General features: G+C 36.8%; 1 pseudogene; it reads left to right on the top strand.

Annotated features, from left to right (window-relative positions):
- The first annotated feature begins 16,055 nt into the window (after nt 1-16,055).
- Nucleotides 16,056-23,809, top strand: LOC115436916 (adenosine receptor A2b-like; annotated as a pseudogene).
- The last annotated feature ends 1,092 nt before the right edge of the window (nt 23,810-24,901 follow it).

The following is a 24,901-nucleotide window of genomic DNA, read 5'->3' as shown; positions in this document are numbered from 1 at the left end:
ATTACAAGGGGTCCATAGCACGTACACTGACAAAAAAATGGTGCTATCCAAACCGACACATTTATAAATCATGACTCTCTGGCTTTTTTTTTTTTTTTTGCAATAATAATAATAAAATCTGCAATAAAAGATGTTCACCAGGTACTGTGTTTCTATAGATGATTACATTCTGTTGAACTCTCATAATAATATTCTCTATCATATTAAATGTTCACATTTTCATTGTGCTTCTTTCTTTCTTCTCTGGACACCTATAGCTATAAAACACCTATCCTGGAGTGGAATGAATGATAGCTTGTTGGAAACACATCTGAGTGGCTGAAAAGCTGTTGAAATTGTCTCATCTCTTCGCTCACAGAACCCAAGGGCAGCTTATGTGAATACGGTGTCACCGTTTTCTCAGTGGTGGGACCCTAAAGGCCTCTCCTTGGACCTGAAGCCATGCACACTTGAAATTATGGCTGTAAAATACAAATTTGGCTTTTGCCCCCTGCGTAGCATTATATAAATAGTAATTGCAACTGTGGCGGAAGAATCTGCGGGGACTGTGTTTTATGTGCAATAAAAGTTGTTCTTGCTGGCTGCAAATGACACAATCTGGTAATAAAGGAAGTAATATTTCATCCTCCTACCTTGCAATGAATGTGAAGATGCTGCTCTGGACTTTTGAATGTTTTTGTTTTCTCCCAAGAATGATTTTATCTATTGCAGCAACAATAAGATAGCATGGAGCATAAAGTGATTCCCATACAAACAGACAGTTTAATAAGTGCTCATTAGTAAATCTGACAGCAGTTCTGAGCTGCAGATAAAAAGTAAGACATGTAAATATACACTGATACAGTTTTTTGATCTAATGCAGACTTCAGATACACTGTAAATCATTCTGAATTGGAGCTTTTTCCACTTTCTGGTCATCCAGAAAAGTTCACTACTTCTAAAATTTCCTCGTTAACTTGAATATTTTAATCTAATTAGAAAACTTAGGTAGACAAACGCTGTGATGCCCGCTAAATACACTGCAAAAAAATCTAAATCTTACCAAGTGTATTTTTCTCATTTCTATTCAAAATATCTCATCACATTTAAAATAAGACATAATCACCCAAAGAGTAACTTGTAAGTGAGATACTATATAAGAACTTATTTGTAGACAATAGACCTTGAGAATAATTTTTTTCAAAAAATCTTACCAAGATCATTTTCACTTGTTCCATTGGCAGATTTTTTTTTTTTTTTTTTTTTTTGCTTAATTCAAGCAAAAAAAATCTGCCAATGGAACAAGTGAAAATGATCTTGGTAAGATTTCTTCAAATAAGATTTTAATTCTCTCTCTCTCTCTCTCTCTCTCTCTCTCTCTCTACATACATATATATATATATATATATATATATATATATATATATATATATATATATTTATTTATTTATTTATTTATTTATTTATTTATTTATTTATTTATTTTTTTTTTTTCTTAATTCAAGCAAAAAAAAATCTGCCTAATGGAACAAATGAAAATTATCTTGGTAAGATTTCTTGAAATAAGATTTTCAAGATCTATTGTCTAAAATAAGTTCTTATATCCACTTAGAAGTTACTCTTTAGGTGATCATGTCTTATTTTAATGTGATGAGATATTTTGACTAGAAATGAGAAAACATACACTAGGTAAAATTTGATTTTTGCAGTGTAAAGGACTATGGGTATTGTAGAATTGGAGCTGAACAAAAAAAAAATCTGTTGCTGCGATTAGTGCAGTTCAATATTTCCCTGCTAATAACGTCTGCTTGTTATTGATACACCTGCAGAGGAGAGTTAATGTTGCCCTGATTGTAAACGGCAGCCTTTTCAGTCACACTTACTCTCTGTGGCTCATTTTTATTCACTGCATGTCACTCTGCATCAAAGGTTGACGCACACATGGATGACGACAATCTAATAATATTTTCCTGCACAACCAACAGGAACAAGTGATTAAAGAGAAAGCACCAACTGTGCAGTGAGGGCAATCACAAAGGAGCATTTGACTACAGCTAGCCGACATATGCGTGAAACACCTACCAAGTAAAAGACTCCCTCTGTTTAATTTTTTATATCATGGACAAACTTTCCTGATTGTTACCAGGAAACTCTGCAAACACTGTTTTCCTGACCTCTCCTGTCTGACCTCTGTGTTGTACTCTGACATTATGAGGCATGCCTTTGTCTGGGTTATCTCATCAAAATTCACAGAAAGATTTATTCACAATTTATCGTTGATGGGGTAAATTTGGGTTTAGTCATCCCTACAAATTAAATGTACAATCTTGTCAAACAAAGTCATGAGGGAAAAGATAAAAAAAAAACAGGGCAATATAAAGAGGTATTAACGTAAAATGTACTCAAGTCCAACCAAGCTTGAACAGAGTGCCATGTACTGAACACACAGTACAAAATAACTCACCTAAGGGACCTTATTTGCAGCCTTTCACAGATTCCCACAGCCTGTAATAATAACTGGTATATATAAAACATGTATAAGAGACAGCAGAGTGTTAAACAGTACAACAGTAAAACCAAACACAACAGAGAACGGAGGGTGTGTGCTTCTGGTGGACCTAGAATACAAATGTTTTCAGTTCAGTGACTAAACAAAGCTGTGCATGAGCAGATTTCTAAAGCACACCAGAGAATAAACCAGAATACAATATGTTCTTCATCGTCGGTGATATGCATTATTGGGCATCACTGATCATACTTCTTCTCTTGCAAAAACATCAACGTCACTATTGAAAAAAACAAAATAAAAACCCAAACAACCAAAACAGGATCAATATTATATTACTGGCTCGTGGTCTTTGAAAAGGGTGTGTTTGCATATGCTGCAGACAAGCTTTTAGTTGCTGCCACAAAATTTTATAGACATTATTAGACTTTCCACTTTCCACTAGACGGTAAGCACGCAAGGCAAGGTGTGCACTTTTGCAGCAACGGCGTAAGTGTCCACATAATCATGAAGCACATTACGGTTCCTTTTTTGCCTCATCTTGTGAAAGCCAAGGAAATGAAAGTGATTTTTAGAGTTTCCATCCCTAACAACAGTGATCAGCATGCTAGATTTTTGCATTTCAAGGAAGATTTGGTTAGAATAAAAGAATGTGTTTTGATTAAATTAAAATTGGTGTTGGAAAATACTTGTAAACAAAGTGTATAGTAAAGTAACCTTTGTCCCAGGCCTTGGTAAGTAGATTAAAATGCAATACCTGTATTTTAAATGTATTTTCACAAACAGAAGAATGTAATTCCAATTCCATAATACAGCATAGAGTAACGTGGTTTATGCTGCGTTTTATTTTGGTTGGTTGAGCCATCAGTCGGTTTATTGATTCACTCATTGACTTGTCTGATTGATTGTTTATTTGATTTTTTAGTCAGTTGGTTTATTGATTGTTTGATAGACTGAATGTTTGGTGGATTGATGGTGTGATTGTCCTGTTCTTTTCTGGTGCCCAGCTCATATATTCTAACAATACACCTTAATCTGAATGACTGTGTGATAAATTACGACATAACAAATTTCAAACAAGTGGTGCCAGGCACAACAAACCCTGCCCCTCGCACATACTGTAGCTTATTTTGGCATCGATCCAGCTGATGTCATCATGTCAATGCATGTGCTGATGTCAGCATATCAATTACCTCTATATATGTGTCAAGTTTTGAAGTAAATTGAAACAAAATTGATGTTTTTATAGACATTTGAAATTTCACCCATTATTAGTAAGTAAATGGGAGAAGAAAGAGATTTTAAAAATTCATAAAAAATTTGAGCTTTGACCTACTTTCCTCAAAATGGAACCACATCTATTCTGGGTCACTGGCAATCTATAAACCCAGTTTGGTATGAATTCAGCCAATAGTTTTGCTGTTACAGACATGTGAAATTTTGCCCATTATAGGTAAATGGGGGGGGGACTTTAAAAATTCATAAAAATTTAAACTTTGACATACTTTTCCCAAAATGTAACTACATCTATTCTGGGTCATTGGTAATCTATAAACCCAATTGGTATAAATTCAACCAAGAGTTTTACTGCTACAGACATTTGAAATTTTGCCCATTATAAGTAAATGGAGAAAAAAACAAAATTAAAAAAAAAGTTAACTTTGTTCTACTTGTCCCAAAATGTTCAGATCTATTCTGGGTCACTGGCAATCTATAAACTCAGTTTGGTATGAATTCAGGTAATAGTTTTGCTGTTACATACATGTGAAATTTCGCCCATTAGAAATAAATGGGGGGGAAAAAAAGACTTTAAAAATTCATAAAAAATGTAACTTTGACTTACTTCTTCCAAAATGTAATGACATCTATTCTGGGTCATTGGCAATCTGGAAACCCAATTTGGTATGAATTCAACCAACAGTTTTACTGCTACAGACATTTGAAATTTTGCCCATTATAGGTAAATGGGGAAAAAACTAAATTAAAAATTCATTTAAAAAAATTTGAACTTTGATCTACTGGTCCCAAAATGTAATCAGATCTATTCTGGGTGACTGGAAATCTATAAACCTAATCTGGTATGAATTCAACTAATATGTTTGCTGAGAGTGTTAATAAACAGAGGAACAAACCAACAAACAAAGCGAACTAAAAACAGTACCCCTTGCCTCCCCTTCGGGTGGCGGGGTCATAAATGCATTTCAGGACATTCAGCTCATTTAACACAAATATGAAGCTATGTCAGAAACAGTAACTTATTTTCTGTCTCTGCAACTTCTATAAATCCTGCTTTTAAATATGATTGTAAAATGTTTCGTTCTTCAGTTTTTAAGAAGTGTCTAGAAATCACATTGCACTTCTATTCACGACTGTGCAACACGCATCGACCAAAAGTCTCAAAAGAGTTACCGTGGTGATGCATCATCGGTCAAAGTTGCACTCTAATGAACTGAAGATGCCTTGAAATCTGAACATGACAGATGCTTTCATTCTCGGTCACTGGGGAACATCTGGCTCTAAAATAAAGCTTCTGTACTGCTGACCAACAAGGATACCTTTTGTTGTGAAAGTTACAGTGAAAAAATGTAAAGGTCAAATCAATAGATGGAACTTTTTGGTCCGTAGAGTGTAGCCTTCACAATTTGAAGACACAAACATGGTATACATTGAGGTTTTGTTATTAAACAACTAACATACATAGTGACACTATGTTAATTCATGCAGTAACTTCTACTCTGTTAAATACTGTGTCATGCTGGGGTGGTGTTCTCCCATTGTCCAATGACATTTTTTTCAAGACAATTTACATAAACAAAGCATACCAACGAATACAAAAATGATGGGAAAAGACTAGACAAATAAAACATTATTATTGATCTCAATAACCCAGCCCTTTTAATTGACAGGGAAATAGCTCTTATGCAAGGCTGAAACTCTAGCCTCATATAGATATTTTTTGTACAAAGGAGAGAAGCAGAGGCACTATGACATACAAACATTGTATAACAGGGTCAATATGTGCTGCTTAAATTACCCAGGATATTTTTTTTAGGAATATAGAGCACTCAGAAAACTAGTGTTGTCCACGCACAGTGTGAAGGAATACAGCATGTTTCTTTGTAGATCAGAGAGACAAGATTGCATAAATTGACTAAAACTGTGATCACTGAACTCCTGCAGGTTTGCTGCTTCCATTTTGAACAAAATCATTAAACACTGTGTAGGATTCACATTCAAGACAGCTATTTGAGGATTATCAGTGAAAGAGTCATATGGATATTTTGCATTTGCACTTAATTTTTGTTTATGATTACATACACAACTGAGTTACATTTTACCTGACAAGGACCTGTAGCCCCATCTGAGTTTACTTTAATAAGTTAATCATCCTTTCTTAGTTTTCTTTCCTCCTTTGAGATAGCATATATTATAATTATATTATTTGTTACTGTGTATATTTCTGTTAATATTTTATGTAAATAATCAGGGCAGCACAGAACTGAAATAAATGACGTTGCAATATATATTGTGATTTTAAAGAATCCAGAAATAATAATAATAATAATAATAATAATAATAATAATAATAATAATAATAATAATAATAATAATAATAATAATAATAATAATAATGGATTAGATTTATAGTGTGCTTTTTCTATGAACACACACTCAAAGCACGTACAGTGGATCCATTATTCATTCACTTCACACATTCACACTCTGGTGGTGGCTAAACTACACATGTATCCACAGCTGCCCTGGGGCAGACTGACAGAAGCATGGCTGCCAGTTTGTGCCTACAGCCCCTCCGACCACCACAGAACATTCATATGCATTCATACACCAGTGTGAGTAGCAGCACTGGAGGCAAGGAGGGTGAAGTGTCTTGCCCAAGGACACAACAGCACATGACTTCGGTTATTGGACGACCAGCCCATATGACTAGTACATGTTTATTCAGGAAGACGTTATTGTTTTACAGTGATTGGGCCAGTTGAATGATTTTAGTGTCTTCACATAACATTAAATAATATTAATAAGAGCTGAAAGAAATTATTATATTAACACTTTCAGTGCCATGGGCCGATTAAATCGGCTTTACGAATACAACCTTTAAAGTGCCACGGGCCGATCAGATCGGCTTTGGAGAACACGCCATATTTGTGTACAAACAAACCATCCATCTCCATTTCTTTCTCACATTTCGATGACGTTCTTTCTGTGTCCCCCTTTTGAGACCAAGCAGACAGGAATTTGAGGTCACGCGACCGAATAATATTTTTATATCTTTTTAATGTTTCTTATTCTCCGGTGTTTCATCAGAGGGAGCCCTCCATGCCAGGGGGCGGCTGTGGACTCCGGGGGCTGTGGCGCCTTCTCTCACTGGGGTCCGCTCCTTTCTGTTGGGTGGGGGTCCCAGTTGGCCCTCTCCCACTAGTTGGGATGCGGGGCTGTGTAGCTGGTGCCTGGTCGCCGGGGTTGGCGGCTGCCTCCTGGTGCGGATGGCTCCCTGAGACAGCGCCTCCTAAATGGATGTTTTACTTTTACTTGTACATTTTTGTTCTGGTCTACCCGTGCTCAGTCAGTCTTCTTAAGTATGTGTGAGCTTGTGGGTTTGCATGTATATGTGTGTGTGTGTGTGTGCGTGTGTGTGTGTGCGTGTGTGTGTGTGTGTGTGTGTGTGTGTGTGTGCGGGTGAGTGGGTGGGTGTGGGTGGGGGGGCGGTACTGATTTTTAAACTGATATGTAAAGCACTTTGTGCTACAGTTTTTAATGTATGAAAAGTGCTATATAAATAAAGATTATTATTATTATTATTATTATAAATTATGCAAATTACGATCAATAATGAATCGGCTGCGTCCGGTGCATTTTGAATCTAAACAGCAATCGGTCGGATGTTACAGAGCGGTTTCCTGCAGGATTCTTCAAATATTATAAAAACGACACAGAATACTGAAAAACGGCCAAATTCTGCGGCACTTTTAAGGCTTATTAGCCCCTTAACTGTCTGGCACCGAAAGAGTTAAGTCTTTGGGGGTAAATTGGGTATTTTAATTGATACTCCACTAATCATGAAGATATTGCTGATAAAGATTGAAACATTCCGTCCAACTTACACTGCTCCTCATTTTGCACCAAATCTTCTGTTCAGAACTCATTTACAGTTCAGTTAATCTGCATGACTTAACATTAAATGTCACCACAATGTGACTATTACAGATGCACCAGCCCCAGCGACAATGCAGAAATCATATATTTTGCAGCTTGTTACTGCTACACACAAGCAAATAGTTCAGATCCTCCACTGGATATTACTGCGGTAATTAGTATGTTTTGTCTCTAACAAGTTCATTAACCCTAACTGATGCAGTAAGTAGCTTCTCATCTCTTAATCAACCATTAGTTTAATAGAGATCATAAAGACTGGACTGTGTTTCAATGGAAAAACACCATGTGGTCCGATGGGTCCAGACTACAGCTGCACAATATTGGGAAATAACTGACATTGCGATTTTTTAAAAACCTGCGACATATATTGCGATATGAAAAAATACTCGGGAGGATATAATAGCTGTGTGATGTTGATGTAAATGGTCAAACAAAGTAGTTGTGTTACCTCTCATTGTGGCGACAGGTGCATTAAGGCACTATTGACAGAGAACCGTGTTTTCAGTATCAACCTTTTTGTAGCTGAAATAATTCCAGATAACTGACGTTGCTTTCTTTTTGGCACCAAGTCTTCATTTTGGTAATTTCTCTTGCTTGTTGCTCATTTGTCAACGTTGTTATCAGTGATTCGCTCCATGTGCAGGGGCGTGGTCTGCTTCAGCAATCTGATTAAGAAGGATTGTGATTGGTGGATGGCTGTGCGCAGTGTGAGTCAGGTACCCAGGCTGGAATTAGATGAGAACACATTGAGTTCATTTGCCTCCTACATTACAGGACCTGCGATGTGACTATTGCGCACACGTACATAGCAATGCCGATGCTCAAACGATATATTGTGCAGCTCTAGTCCAGACTTACCCTGTTTCAGAGTGATGTGGTGGATGAACTGATTACCCATCATGCCTAGTGCCTACAGTACAAGCCTGTGGGGGCAGTGTTATGATCTGGGGTTGGTTCAGTTGGTCAGGTCTAGGATCAACAACGTTATGAATCTAAGAAATGATGGAAATAATGTTGTGAAACTGTATAAGCGTACTGAAAGGATTCCACGGTGAATGCAGGTGTAATCAAAGTTAAAAGTGGTTCAACAGGTCATTTTAGGGCAGGATATGTATCAAACCAAACCTCAGTTATAGCTAATAAGTTCCTCATTTTATTAATTTAGGAAAGAGTGGGCACATTCACATTCAGTTCACTTTGTCAGGAGGAATATACTCCACAAGACACTGTCGCGGTTCATTATCATTTTACATTCCTTAATATCCATAACAACACAAAGCAAGCGTAATACATTACATTACAATACATTCCGTAATACATGGAATCATTCAGACAATATGGTTTACTCCTTTTTCTTTCTTTAACATGCATCACTATCCTGTTTATAAACATCCCACTACATACTCTATTCAGTTTCTGCACTTATCTCTGCACACAGCATGGCATGGTCTTTCTCAGTGCAGTCTACACAGAGTACACATCGGTGTGTAGGCACAAAGAGGATATATCTTAGACACCACTTTAATAACTTTCCATCTGCCATGCTGGTTTTGTCTGCACTGGCAGAGCCCCTTTATCAGCAGACACACTGTCAAGACAGACATCAAGTTTTCCACACAATCGCCCATCAACCTCACCGCTATACTATCTCTTCTAAACATCATGCATCACCCCACACTGAAAGAATTAGATTAGTTTCGTGGCCCACACACTTGCATGCACAGACAGATTGAATCAATGGCTACCTTTCTCCACATCAGGAAGTGGTTTACAGTAGGTGGCCAATGGAGGAGTCCACCCACTCGCAGGATATTGAATTGTAAGCATGTACAAATCCATCCTCTTTCTATCTCATGTTCACATGGGATCCACTACATTTACACATGCACCTTTGGGCAAGAGCTGCTTGTGTGTGCACACCCACTCATAGTCCTAACATAGACATATGTACACAAACACTGCTTATCTGTCATTTAAAAACCACCTCATGATTTGAGCTACAGAGAAATACAGTAAAAGCAGGTGGATTTATGAATGAAATGATAAATGAAAATCAGTATGAATGCAGTACTTTTCTTTTTAAATCCATCTTTACATTCAACCCAAAAATGTAGCGGTTTACTGTATAACTGGCTGGGATGCAATTTTACAGGTTACAAGGCAATTTTCTAGTCAGCCAGGATGAGAAGTGGATATTTTATAGCTAGCTGAGCACAAATGGGACATTTTAAGATAAGATAGAATTGAATGGATCTGGAGATTGCATCCTTTGGTGAAAAAGAGACTTCATTACACTTCACCAATGTATGGAATATTGTACTATTTTTGTGACTGTCTGGCACTATCACACCCTTTCAAAGTGGGACAGAATCAGGTAAGAGCATGCAATTGACTCAAGATGAAATACACTGGGGGGAGGGGGACTGAGAATATTAACCCTGAGTCTGAGTCCATCCTCTCCTCCAGGCCTTGTATTAGACATCACCGGGAGAAATCCTCTCATTAGAGCAGCAAAAACGCATATATCAAACTCAGATAGCTGTCAGTTTTTCTCTGGGGAATCCGACCGTGGGAGCAGATCAGAGAAGCTATGTGTCTTAGACCATATATTGTGAATACATGTATATTTACTATCTATCCTATGTACTTTATATAGGATAAGCTCTTCCCATGACATATTGTAGCAGCTGCCTCACTGCAACTGAGGCATTAACATTATTAGAAACGGATTCCTGGGAGAAACAGAAGACTGATGACTACAAAGCAACTGTGTGCAAAAGGGTCATTTACAGCTACAAATGTTATTTTATCACCTAAAAAATACATTGCAAATTTAATATCTTGCACATTTGACAAAACTTGCCATTCAGATTTTAATAGGACAGAACACTGCATTAATTAGTGTATAGTGTATATTCCATTTATTTGCAAAAAAAGCTGTTATTCAAGGTTATATGACGAGTTTCCTGTAACATGAAGGTTAAGATATTCTATTCAATATAAAAGGAAGATGCCCAGACACATAAGGTTGTTTAATTATCTGACTGGGATGTAATAAATCAATTGGTGGTACTACTGTCACTGTGGATGCAGGGGAGAGAGAGCAACTGAGCTCAGGAAGAGTCTCTCGCTATGTGCAATTTAATGGACTGACTATCACACAGAAGAATACCTCCAAACACATATTTACTGAAGGGAGAAAGGTCAGTGACAATCTTCCCTGCCCTTTTCTATGCCTTCATGTCATGGAGGGTTTTTTTTTAAGGAGAGCAGTGGCAGCTACCACTCAGCAGTTGAGTCAAAAACACTTAAGCGTGTCTCTGGAGGAGGACCGCCTCCAGGAGCCTGACATCACTGGTGTGTGATTGTGGAAATTGGACCGTGATTGGTGGTGAGAGGTTCAGTCTTTCACGACCTCTGACAGAGCGTACTTGTTGACTCACTTGTCTGTCTTGTTGGCATTGAAACCTGCCAATATGAAAAGACCTAAAAACCTCACATTGATATTTAGTCGACTGTTCTTTCACATCCACCTGATACACAAACGCCTATTTGTAATATCTTTCAAGGTACTTTGTAGTTACATTTTGGAGATACCATTTATTCATGATAGATTTTAAACTTTACTAACATGAAGATTTATTATTTATTTATTTGCAGGGTGGGGAAGCAAAATTTACAATATTTTGAGGCAGGGATTGAAAGACAGTGTATGACCAATTAGTTTATTGAAAGTCATGAGAATTTATTTGCCACAAGAAAATTTACATAATAGAAAATGTTTTATTCTATGTGTCCTCCTTCTTTCTCAATAACTGCCTTCACAGCTTCCTGAAACTTGTGCAAGTGTTCCTCAAATATTCAGGTGACAACTTCTCCCATTCTTCGTTAATAGTATCTTCCAGACTTTCTAGTAATAGTTTTGCTCATAGTCATTCTCTTCTTTCCATTATAAACAGTCTTTATGGACACTCCAACTATTTTGAAATCTCCTTTGGTGTGACGAGTGCATTCAGCAAATCCCACACTCTTTGACGTTTGCTTTCCTGATTACTCATATGGGCAAAAGTTTCTGAAAAGGTATGGATAATAGTGTTATGTATGATTATGACATCAATATATGTTGGTTTCAAAACAATTGACGTAGTGCCTGCTGAGAAAAAACAACTAAATGTTCATTGTAAATTTTGCTTCCCCACCCTGTATTTATTTTGTTCATGGTTGTGCATTTCATCAGTAACATTCAATAATCATCAAGTAAACAAACATGTACACACCCATGCTCAAAAAGGAGTAGATGAAGAAAATCTTATATTTCCTGCCCCCTTCTAAATAATAATAACCTTAATGGTTAGCCATACACAACTAGCTATAAAATCATACTGTATAAAGTCAGACAAACCAACTAAATACATCCAAAGATAGTACCAATGAATACAAAACCAAGTGCAAACTACATATCCAGAAAGTACAAAACAACAAGTAAATGTAAACCTGATGAAATGATGCAAAAACATTTTACCAGTCCAAAGCAAGTAAATAAATATGTCACAAAATACAAAACAAATACGAAGCCAAATGTAAAACTTATAATTGTTCATATAATCTCATTGTTCTTTCTTTATACACTTTTTTTCAGTTGGAATATTTTTTACAGTCCTTCAACTCATTATATAGAGAATTCCAGAGTTAAACACCAACCACTGATACACACATCTGCTTCAAAGTTATCCGTGCACACTGGTGTTTGAAATGACCTTTCCTTCTATGCTCTTCATTCTCTGAAGTGAAGACAAAACAGTTCTTGTAATTTAGCTGGTAGTTGCTTTACTTTTGGCCTTGAACATAACAATTAATGTCGTAACTTAACTAGTTCCTGCCATGTCAATAATCCAGAATCAATAAATAATGTATTAGTGTGTTCCTGATAATCTGCTTCATGGATAATCCTGATAGCTCTCTTCTGTAGGAGATACAATGATGCATTTGTATGGTAAATTTATCTGTAACAATTAGGAATACAAACCTAATGGATGCAATAAAAGCCCTGAAGAGCAAAACTAATATTAAGTAAAGTCATAAAGAGAATGCACAGCTCAGCTTGTGCATATTAATGCTGTATTTCAGTCTAGCCTCATGTCTTGTGTACTTTGTAAATAAATAAAAGTTCTCTTTGCACATGATCAACCTTTTCTTAAAAATCCTCTTTCCCAAAACAAACAGCTGCACCAAGTGTACGTACAAATCAACTGTTTGTTTCCAGGAATGCATTTTACACAAAGAATAGATTCTGTCTTTTTCAAGTGCATCTTTCAAAAACATTGATGTCTTTTGTGAAATGTTTTTGCAATCAGTTGTTTGATTTTGCTGAAGTTTGATTGTAAATTCATGGTTAAAAAAAAAACAAACACCTTTTCTGACTGTAATCTGTGGCTTTTTCCTCAAACCTTGAAGAGAAGAGCAATGAATACAGTCACCAAAGAATATTTTAATGAACGCCTTCCTCAATCTTTGACAAACGTTTACTTTCTTTACCATGCAGGTAATCACAACTAAACTCACCATGTACATAAACAGATGAGGTAAGGTTGAGACCCACCATCATCTACAGGGGAGTGTAAACTTACAAAATTATATAATGATGTTGATATTGAAGGAAAAGATACATGTACAGCAGTGAACAAATTCTACATAGTTTCAAATATTATCATGAAATATATCAAAAGGTGTGGAGGAATACAGCCACACACTACAGACTATAAGAGGAGTGTGCTGCCATGTCAGGTGACTGGTAGAGAAAATGGGAGGTTAAGTGCTTTGCTCAAGGGCACATCAGCCAACAACAATAATAATTCTATGCCAGGCTGAAGGAATCAAACTTGCAACACTTTGGTCTCAGTCTGCTCTTCCAACCTTCTAGGCCACAGCTGACCCCAGATACTGCATATATACATACACTCTACATTAAAAATCACATGCAAGTATTAAAAATACATGAAGGCAAATTGGTCATTTATGTAGAGATGGACCAATTAATGTGTTTGACTGATTGGATATTTCATAGTTTTTGAGCTACCTAAATTAGTAAAACATAATTCCATTCCTCATAGCATCCTTCATAATGGGAATAAATTACTTTTAGGGACAGTGAGTTAAAAAGAAAAACAAGAATATGCTATTTTTAACCCATAAAGACCTAAACATCCACTGGCAACCAAAACCATTCACTGATATGAAATGTTAAATACCTGTTGATCCACTAATCCTATCAATACATGTAAATAATTGGTGTAAAATACAGTTTGTTATCTTTTCATGGTCATCAGATATGACCCATTTGGACGTTCAGAGGCTCCGTAGTGAACGTGGAAACACTGTCATCTTCTACAACATTGATTCACCAGTAAAATCCATGGAGTTGGATCAATGACAGTGGATGGACACATTTATTTTGTGTCCAGTTAACGATATATTTTGCAGAAAAAAACAATCTTTTTCTTCAACTTTTTCTGTTTGGATATAATAGCACTCAACTTCAATATGAGCTTTAATGAACATCTACATAATCAGTGAATTAAATATAGAAAATACCTGATTTTCACTTTTAAAAATACTAAATACAGAGTATAATATTAGACTAAATGGTGATTAACACTTAAGAAAGGTTAGAAAAGAGAAAAATTCATTTGAGAACTGCCACAAAAACAGCACGAGGTCTTTTGGGTTAAAGGTAGGTTGGTTAACTAGTTATGTTCACATTATTGATTAATTAGATGATGATGATGATCCAGTGTCAGATAATTTGATGACATAGCTTCATTTTCATGGTCACGTGGACAAGTTAATCAGCTTTAGTCATCTTCTGCTTCTAAACTTTTGTTTTCCAAAGTTCAACTGAGTCAATATATAAAGAATCCATAGTAGATATTCTAATGTAGTGCAGGTCTGTCCCATCATTTAACCCATAAAAACCTAAACATCTACCACCGACCAAAACCATCTACTGATCTAAACTGTTTAATACCTTTTGATCCACAAATCTTATCAATACATGTAAAATTGGTGTAAAATACAGTTTGTCATCTTGTCATGGTCATCAGATATGACCCATTTGGACGTTCAGAGGGTCTGTAGTGAACGTGGAAACACCATCATCTTCTACAACCGGTGATTCACCAGTAAAACCCATGGAGTTGGATCAATGACAGTGGATGGATACACTTGGTTTATGTTCAGGTAATGATATATTTTACTGAAAAAGTCACTTTTTCTTCAGTTTTTCTCTGTTTGATATAATAACCTTCAACTTAATCTGAGCTTTATGAACATCTAATGATCAGTGCATTAAATATAGGAAAACACCTGATTTATACTGATAAAATACAAAATAAGAGGATAATATTACACTGGGTTACAAAAAATGTTTTTTGCAAGTTGTCTAGGTTTTTTTAACTGAATTAGGACCATTTTGCACCGCTAAATCCAAAAATGACATCTGTTTTTCTCAATCCAGGTCAGGTTTTTTGGCTAATTTGATTTTGAAAAATTTGATCTTCTCACAAAATATAATAATTAATACCAAAATAAGATGGTAAGCACACTTTATGTAACTTGTGACTTGATTCCTGTTAGGTACAATGGTGTATTCACCGCAGATGTAGCAGAATACGTCAGGCTTATTTTTGCAAGATCTTCTAGTCGAAGCCATTTCATTCACCTGTAATATTAAAAAAAACATTAATCATAAATTGGCAAAAGTAAAATCTTCAGAACTTGTTTATTGCAAGAAATATGAAAGAATTTTGTATCATATGACGTGAAAATGCCCATAAATGTAAGCAAAAATGTTAAAAAGCCAATATGTAGCATAGTTCAGAAAGTTGACCTGATTGAGCAAAATTAATGTGATTTTTGGATTCAGCACACCAGAATTATCCTAAATCAGCTCAAAAACTTAACCAATAAATTTGTTGTTGACCAGTGTTATAAATACATGGTGATAATCACTTAAGAAAGGTTAGATATATAGGGAAATTTTATTTGGGAACTAACATAAAAGCAGCCACTAAAGTTCTGATGCTAAAATAAATATGCATCTTTGAAATGTAAGAAGTTTTCAGTAGATTTTTGCCTCTTACAAACGAGGCCCATGATGCTGCTGCAGTGGATTTTTTTTTTTTTTTTTTTTTTTTGGGGGGGGGGGGGGGGGTGAGGTTCCACCCAGCTCTAATTACTGCAGGTGTGAGTCCAAACGCTGCAGAAACAAACTACAATGAGCTCCAGCTACTTTCTAATGTGTCCTAGATCTTTGCTCATATTGTACTTTTCTCCTTTGCTCTATTTCTGCAGCATAATGTCAAACGAGTTCGATTGCACTAATGTCTTTGTGAGGAAAAATGTACGCACCGCTGAACTTCTCAGCTTCTGGGGACTTGAACCTGTCAAATACTGACCCACAGAGATCACTGAACTGACTCATCGATCCGTCAAAGTGAGCATCATAATCGCTCTGGGCGTTATGATCACTTTGGGAATATTGCAGTTCTCCTGGTTATCAGTTCTTCCGTGGCTGGTTGGTCAAGGAACTCTCGGTACTTCCTCCTGTCCCTCACTGCTGCAGACTCTGCGTTTGGGCTGCTCGTCATGCCCTTGAATCTGTGCGTAAGTCTGGTGAAGGACTACACTGAAGGACCAGATGCTCTGTGTCATGTTGTGGCCTTTTGCAACGCCACAGTCTACTCCACCTGCATGTACACACTAGCCTCCATAAGTCTGGAGAGGTACATAGCAGTGTTTTACCCCCTCAAATACTCCTCTATTTTGACAAGAAAAAGAACCCTGCTCCTGATCTCCTTTTCCTGGTGCTTCCCTCCTTTTTTACTGCTGCCAATACTGTTTCCAGATGGCATTATCGAGGTCCATTTCTCCACAGCATCACTTGTCTGCAATCCATCCTACTCCACCAACGTGGGTTACTCTCTGAGTCTGACTGGTTTCATATTTTTCCCTTGTTCCATCATCATGTCATATGCAAACCTGAGAGTGTGGTGCGCCGCTAAGAGACAGAGACTGAAATTGCGTAAATATGACTGTGCGCGCGCAACAGACACGACGTCGCATCCAGAGTGCTCGTACCTGTTATGGCAGCATACTACACCTGTTGGACACCCTGCATGGGCTGCTATGATCTACAATGGTGAGCAATTTCACACATTTACCTGCACAATGTAAGATGAATCCAATTACCTTTAGAGATGGTTGTGCGCATTTTACGCACTATCCGGTTTTCATTTCTTGATAATTGTGGCTGTGTTCATGCATATCCTCCTGAGACCAAGCAATGCATTTTATTGTCCTCTGTAGTGGGCAAGAGTTTCACAGCTTCACTTTAAAAAAAAAAGAAGTTCACTGAAAAGGACATTATATATATATATATATATATATATATATATATATATATATATATATATATATTTTTTTTTTTTTTTTTTTTTTTTTTAAATGTATCTGAAAAAAAACTGTTGCGTCATGCTGTTTCCAATTAAGGCAATTATTTAATGTAAAATAGCAAAAATGTTTACTGAGTTTCAGGAGGATTTGACATGAGTTACATCATGTATCTTTCCTTCATCTTGTTATTTCCTCGTCAGTCTTTTTATTCAGGAGTTAATCACAAAAACATCCATATAACATATCACAATTTGTCCACATTTTGAAAAATAAACCCAGAGTGAACAAACCAAAAGTACAACAGAAGAAAGCAAACATCATCAAATCATCCACCCACCTTCACACCCCCCATCCCAGGACTTATGACGTATCACACCAAGGGAGGCCACAGAAATTCTAATTATATTCAGGTTAAATTATCAATATAGTGTTGAAGGGGATGTTAAATCTGATTAACTCAGAAAGACCCAAACAGTCACCGGTGACACAAACCATCTACAGATATAAACTGTTTAATATCTGCTGATCCACATGTCCCTATCAATACATGCAAATAATTGGTGTAAAATAAAGTTTGTCATCTTTTCGTGGTCATCAGATATGACCCATTTGGACATTCAGAGGCTCCGTAGTGAACGTGGAAACACTGTCATCTTCTACAGCATTGATTCATTAGTAAAACCCATGGAGTTGGATCAATGGCAGTAGATGGAGACATTTGTTTTTACATTCAGTTTGCAATATCTTTGCTTAAAAAAAATAACTTTTTACTTCATTTTCTCTGTTTTTATATAATCAACTTTGAATTTACTCTGAGTTTTCATGAACATCTACATGATCTGTGAATGAAATATAGGAAAACACATGATTTACACTTAAAAAAAAAAAAAAGCAAAATACAGAGCATAATATTGGAAAAAAAACAAAAAAAGGTTATTACTCGATAAGTTAAGAAAGAGGACAATTCATTTGGGAACCGCCACAAAAGTAACGAGGGGTCTTTATGGGTTAAACTGGTGAACTTTATTAAACCGTGAGAAGCGGATTCTCTCCAGGTGAGAGAGCTTAACCATTTCTTCCAGCCATAATTCAATTGAAGGAACTTCTGATTTTTTTCCAGAACAACAAAACAAGCTTTTTTGCTACGATAAGTGCATAAGATAGTTGATGGTGGTGTTTAAGTTGCAAAAATTGATTAGAGGCTCTGAGTACAACCAAAAGCGGATCAGGTTTCAACTCTATATGAAGCATATCTGTCAGTTTTAAATATGTTAGTCCAGTATGGAATTAATTTAGGACTCAAACATAACTATGGAGAAGAGTGGCTTCTTTTGGAAGGCATTTGTCACATAATGGGGAAACAGTTGGAAAGACTTTGTGCAACTTTGTCTTTAAATACTGTAGTCTGTGGATGATATCTTGTAATTTCCAGCTCAGCTCACAGTAAGTCCAAAATACACACTGTATAGAAGCAAAGTTACCAAAAAAGTGCCATTGAAACCCATTCAATTACAAACAAAGCACATCATCTGTGTGCAAAGTGGTATGTGTGTGAGTATTTGACACTCCACAAATACTAATGCGTAAAGAACAATGTAGCTGCTAATCACTGACATATAAAAAGCTGTAATAATTCAACACAAAAACTTTACCTGCAGTATATTGTCAGTAATTCAGATTAGTTTTTGTTTTATCTGAAAAACATGGTGGCATGTGACAAAAACTTGTCATTTTAAGGAGTTAAAATACTTAAAAATGAATGAATATTGACACCAATAATTAGGTCAGATGTAGGTGAACAATTAACTTGGATGAAAGTAAAATATAACAAGTGGTGCCAGGCACAACAAACCCCGCCCCTCGCACATATTGTAGCTTATTTTGGCATCGATCCAGCTGAGTCATCATGTCTATGTGTGTGCTGATGTCAGCATATCAATTGCCTCTACATAGTGATTTTTTTCTAGACATTTGAAATTTCACCCATTATAAGTAAATGAGAGAAGAAAAAAGATTTTAAAATTCATAAAAAATTTGAAGTTTGACCTACTTTTGCCAAAATGTAATGACTTGTATTCTGGGTCCCTGGCAATCTATAAACCAGATTTGGTATGAATGAACCAACAGTTTTGCTGCTGCAGACGTTTGAAATTTCACCCATTATACAAAAATGGGGGGAAAAAAAAAAAGATTTTAAAAATTAATCCAAAATTGAACTTTGACCTACTGTTCCCAAAATGTAATCACATCTATTCTGGGTCACTGGCACGCTATAAACCCAATTTGGTATGAATTCAACCAATAGTTTTGCTGCCAGAGTGTTAACAACAAAGCAAACCAAAAACAATACCCCTTGCCTCTCCTTCAGGGGCAGGGTAACACTGTGTAATGTTGTCTTAGAACTTGCCTTTAAAAAAAAAAAAAAAAACATGTTTCGTGATTAGCTGTACTAGGGTGAGTTATATTAGAATGGGCCCTAAGGGTTAATAAAGCAAAACAGTCCTAATTTCATTTAGGTAACTGAAATTATGATTCAAATCTACAAAATATCTGTAAAACTGTCTGTGGAGGTTTTCTACCACTTTAAAACAAATATTTAATTTGAGATCCATTAAGCAGTAGGTAAGAAACGTTCATGTGAAGCGAGTGGGATGAGGATCAGCACCTCCAAATCCGAGGCCATGGTTCTTGACTGGAAAAAAGGTGGTTTGCCCTCTCCGGGTCGGTGGAGACGTCTTTGCCCCAAGTGGAGGAGTTTAAGTTTCTTGGGGTCTTGTTCATGAGTGAGGGAAGGATGGAGCGTGAGATTGACAGACGGATCGGTGCAGCGTCTGCAGTGATGCAGTCGCTGTATCGGTCAGTTGTGGTGAAGAAGGAGCTGAGCCGAGAGGAGAAGCTCTCGATATCCCCGTCAATCTACGTTCCTACCCTCACCTATGGTCATGAGCTTTGGGTCATGACCGAAAGGACAAGATCCCAGATACAAGCATTCGAAATGAGTTTCCTCCGCAGGCTGGCTGGGTGCACCCTTAGGGATAGGGTGAGGAGCTCAGCCACCAGGGAGGAGCTCAGAGTAGCGCTGCTGCTCCTCCACATCGAGAGGGGTCAGCTGAGGCGGCTCTGGCATCTGTTTTGGATGCCTCCTGGATACCCCCTGGGGAGGTGTTCCGGGTATGTCCCACCGGGAGGAGGCCTCGGGGAAGACCTAGGACATGTTGGAGAGACTATGTCTCTCGGCTGGCCTTGGAACGCCTTGGGGTCCCCCCAGAAGAGCTGGAGGAGGTGTCTGGGGAGAGGGAAGTATGGGTGTCCCTGCTTAGACTGTTACCCCCATGACCCGGCCCTGGATAAGCGGCAGATGATGGATGGATGGATGGAAGAAAAGTTCGTTTCTAGACATGTTTCATCACAAATTCAATGTGCAAAGGAAAAAGAATTCAAAATGCTGAATGAATAACAGAGCTGCTAAATAATATGAATAAACAGACATATGTAAAAGGAAAAAAATATTACAGTTGTAGTAGAGTAATAAAAAAAGACGATGGAATAAGAATAATGTTGAAAGTTAATAGACACTAGAAGAGAAATATTTTAACCTGCTCTTCTGTTATGAACATAAATACTGCTTCCCTCGGTGTAGTTTGGACTCTGACAGCTGACCTGAGTCAACAGATCTAACTCATTTTATGTCCTTTAAACATGTCAGAGTTGAATTCCTGTCTTAAACCATTCAGTGATTCATAGACTCCCAGCGGCACTTCTAAAGTCTATTCTGCAGCGACTGGAAACTATTGTGAAGAGAACAGGGGTGATGTGGTCTTCTCTTTGTCCTGCTTTAAACTCAGCATTCTAAATAAGCTGCAGCTGTTTAATGAGAAATCCAGCTACAAAACCATTACACTATTAGAAATGAAAGCAGTGATGAGTTTCTCTGGGGGGTTTTTGGGACACAACATTCTTCACTCTGACAATTTAGCACTTTAAGTTCACAATAACTCCTGTATATAAAGTGAAAATGAACCCTCTAATAAACCAAAATGCTGTGAAATGTGGACCCAGTTGATATTTCACAAGTGCAGAAATGCTGTCTGTAGAGAATGCCACAACATGACAAATTTTCTCCAATAAGAGTTTTGCTTTGCTATAATAAATTTTGTGCCATATGGTTTTTTCACACAAGTCAATGCAGGATTTTATTGCAGTATATTTTCCTATTTAACCCAAGATTGAGTTGTCCTCCCAGATTGAAATGTAATGGCCATTTCTTTCAAGAAAATAAATTCATTTCTATTGGGATGACACAGCAAATGGCTGTCATAGCTGTTATTTATGCAAGTCTGGGCATGAGCACGGAGATTCAAGGCCAGTTTTATGATTCAGACCTCCTTTGACTTCTTCTTGTTTCACCTCAAACATGTGCTGTCTGAGTATTCAAGAAAGTGAAGTTACACTTAATATTTTTAGATTTGAAGACGTTTTTCAAAGACTTTATCTGAGATGGATGTAAATCCTTGCATAACCAAACTGACAGTCTTATTCTAACAGAGCTGTGTTGCTGTCGATGTCCAAACACTAGTGTACATCCATTAAACCCACCAACTAATGTGTACTTTGTGTTAAAATTAAGGCTGTCAAAATTAACATGTTAGCACAGATTAATCCATCATCATGATCAATCTGATCAAAAATTTAACACAATTAAAGGTAGGATAGGAGATGTTTTCCTGGAGCATTTTTTACTATATTGCTTAGAATCCTCTTCACACCCCCGATTGCAACCAATTAATTAATGCTTTAACACAAAAAATAAAAAAATTTTAGTCACCTGTGCAATGGACAGGACTGAAAAAACACCATCCAATCATTTTAACTGGCCCATCAAAATGATTGAATCGTGATATGTCTATCAAACTCAACTGCCATTTGTCCCTCCCTCCTCCCCCTTTGCGAGTACTGTAACTATCCAGTATTCTGGAGGCGTGGCTTCGGGGGGAAGTCTGAAGAAAGGGGTTTGGACTTTTGAATTGTGTTGTTTCAAAATGTAGCTTGCTTGAACCATTTTTCTTGGATTTTCTACCCCACCTTTAACTCATCTACAGTGCAGAATGACTTTGAATATCTCTGGCAACGCATTTTGGGAGGTTTGTCTAAGTAGAGATACCGTCATGCATATGCAAATGGAAAGTTGATCCAGTAGTAACAGGCAGCAGAACCAACCCATAGATGGAAGATGCTAAACAGCATGTTTGTTGGCCCTCTAGATGGAAATATGAGCACAAAAAAAAAACCCAATATGGAACAGTTGTTTCAAGTTTTGTTGAAGGTGTTGAATAAACATGTTAAGTGCCTATACATTCTCTTCTTTCTTGAGTCTGTTTGCTCATGCAAAATGATACGCAATTAATGTAGATTTTAAAAAAATGAATGATATTTAATTATGATTAATCAAAATTAATCCACAGCAACCCTGTGATTAATCTGATTAAAAATTGTAATTGTTTGACAGCACTAGTTAAAATTATAAGTGACAGGATGATGACTACATACCATATGTCATTTATGGGCTCTTTCACTTTCAGTTCATATATGGTTTAAAAAATATTGTACAGCATATGATCATGGACCAGTAATCATCACAAACTCATGTGTTTTATTGTTCATGGGGGCTGGACTATTAAAAAAAAAAACACTAATGGCAAATGTTGTCCTATAGTTTTATATTGTGATTAATATAATTGCAATAAAGGTTTTTATTTTGTTGAGGTTAAAAGGTTAATTTTGTCTTCCTTGTCATTTCAAATGCAACTTTGATAAGAAAAATGAAAAAGTGACAGGAAATGGAAGCAACACTGGATTATTGTTTTCTATTATCGTTATCTCATTATTATATCATTTCATCAAGTGTTCTGATGAAAAATAACTTTAATCCACAAGTAAGTGGTAAGTGTCTGGTTTCCTCGACTGTCACTCGGGCAGAAACATCAGCCTTTAAACTTAAAAGAAATATTAATTTGACATTTATTATTTATTGCGATAATTATTGACGACTGAATGAACATTTTTATCATGATAATATTCAGCTCAACTTGAATGGTGTCCTATGAATCATACAATATATGTGTGTTATTTAGATCTGTTTTGTATTTTCATTTTTTCTTTTTTAACTTTTAGAAAAGACTCCTGTGGGCAGGGGGATGTAAATGAGCATTTTCTCTACAAGCACTTAAGACAGTAATCGATATGTAACTGTTATGTCCAAAATTAAAAAAAAACACATAAATGAATCAAATTTAGTCACATTTGTAACTGTCCTTTCTATGAATGGTCAAGTAATAGTGCATTTACAGACGCTCTGTACTGTTGTGGATATGTATCGTACTTAACTCCCGGTATTTTTTGTTTTACAGCAGTTTCAGGGAGCAGTGTACCAGAGTGGGCTGAATTCGTTGTGGTATGGCTGCCAACCTCCAACGGTTTCCTCAACTGCATCTTCTACTTCTGGATAAACCAAAGCTTCCGCAGGAAATTCCGCCTCATCCTGCAAAGGCTGATTCTGGCGCTGTGCCCTAAGCTGGCCAACATCCTTGGGTGCTGCTCATCATCGAAGGCACAGTTCATATCAGGAATCCTGGAGAATAACAGTGTGCACGAGCGCTCCTCCAGCGTTTCCTCCACCTGCACCTTACTGACCTTGGCTTAGAACCTCAAGGCCTGAGGAGCACCAGCAGTGTGGGAAAGGACATGTTAAGGACCTCTGTGCTCTGTAGCTTTATCTGACTAAAGCCGGTTCATGGGCATGAATGTAGAGAAGAAATACAGTAATTGGTCGCTGATTTGCAACACAGATGGGTTCATACTTAGAGGTGGCAAATTTCTACAATAACCATATATAACGACTCATAATTTGAGTTTGATCGTTGTATGTTTTCATATTTTTATTTTTTTATGGATTTTCAGCCAAAAATCTGTGTTCTGTTGAGTACAACATTTGAACCATTTATAACTTATTAGTTGTTTTTTTTTACCTACATCTGTTGTGTTGCCAGAAAAGGTCTCTTAAACCACCTTTTTAGTTGTTTTATAATCAGCCATCAACTTACTGTGTCACCTTGAATCATCTGGTGTTAATTTTGTGGACAACTTGCATTATTTTAATAATACCAGCCACTTAGATTTGCCATTTCGATCAACAAATCCTCACGTCAAATGTCTGATATTAGTCATTTAGTTCATCGCAAGAAACTGATATTAGATTTTTTTGAACTAATATCACTTTGAGGTTACAAACACTTTGAAGGATTGAGGCCATCTACAATTCTTCAGTTTAAGCTGCGAGTTGAAGACCTTGGCATATAAACAGCTGGGAGAAGTTAACCTTTAAGTCACGGTGCTTCATGTACGCAAGGAGAAAGTAATTAAGCAACCACACTGTAGAAAGGTCACCACATTTGTGCCGACATGAATAAGTTGGGAAACTTCTGATGCTTTGGTTGTTTATTTTGAAATAATAAGCCCATGATCTACGTCACAGTATCCTTTACTGCAGTAGGACTTAGACTAATACCATACTGTCATATAAAAGTTGATTTTTAAAGCTGATAAGCAAGACTTTTGTTTTCCAAAAATATTCAAAATGAAACTCAGAGCTGTTTATGCAACTTATTTTATCCTTCTGGGAATTGTTTAGCGTCACCATCATTTAAGTGTTGGCTGTGCTAAATGATAACCTTTGCCATATGTCAATTTGTTGGAAATATTTAATGTCTTGAGCATCAGATATTAGTGGAGGGAA

Source organism: Sphaeramia orbicularis, chromosome 3 (genome assembly GCF_902148855.1).
Source record: "Sphaeramia orbicularis chromosome 3, fSphaOr1.1, whole genome shotgun sequence".
NCBI classification, from domain to species: Eukaryota; Metazoa; Chordata; class Actinopteri; order Kurtiformes; family Apogonidae; genus Sphaeramia; species Sphaeramia orbicularis.
Note: the sequence above shows the minus strand (reverse complement) of the source record. Positions and strands in the feature narration are given on the sequence as shown.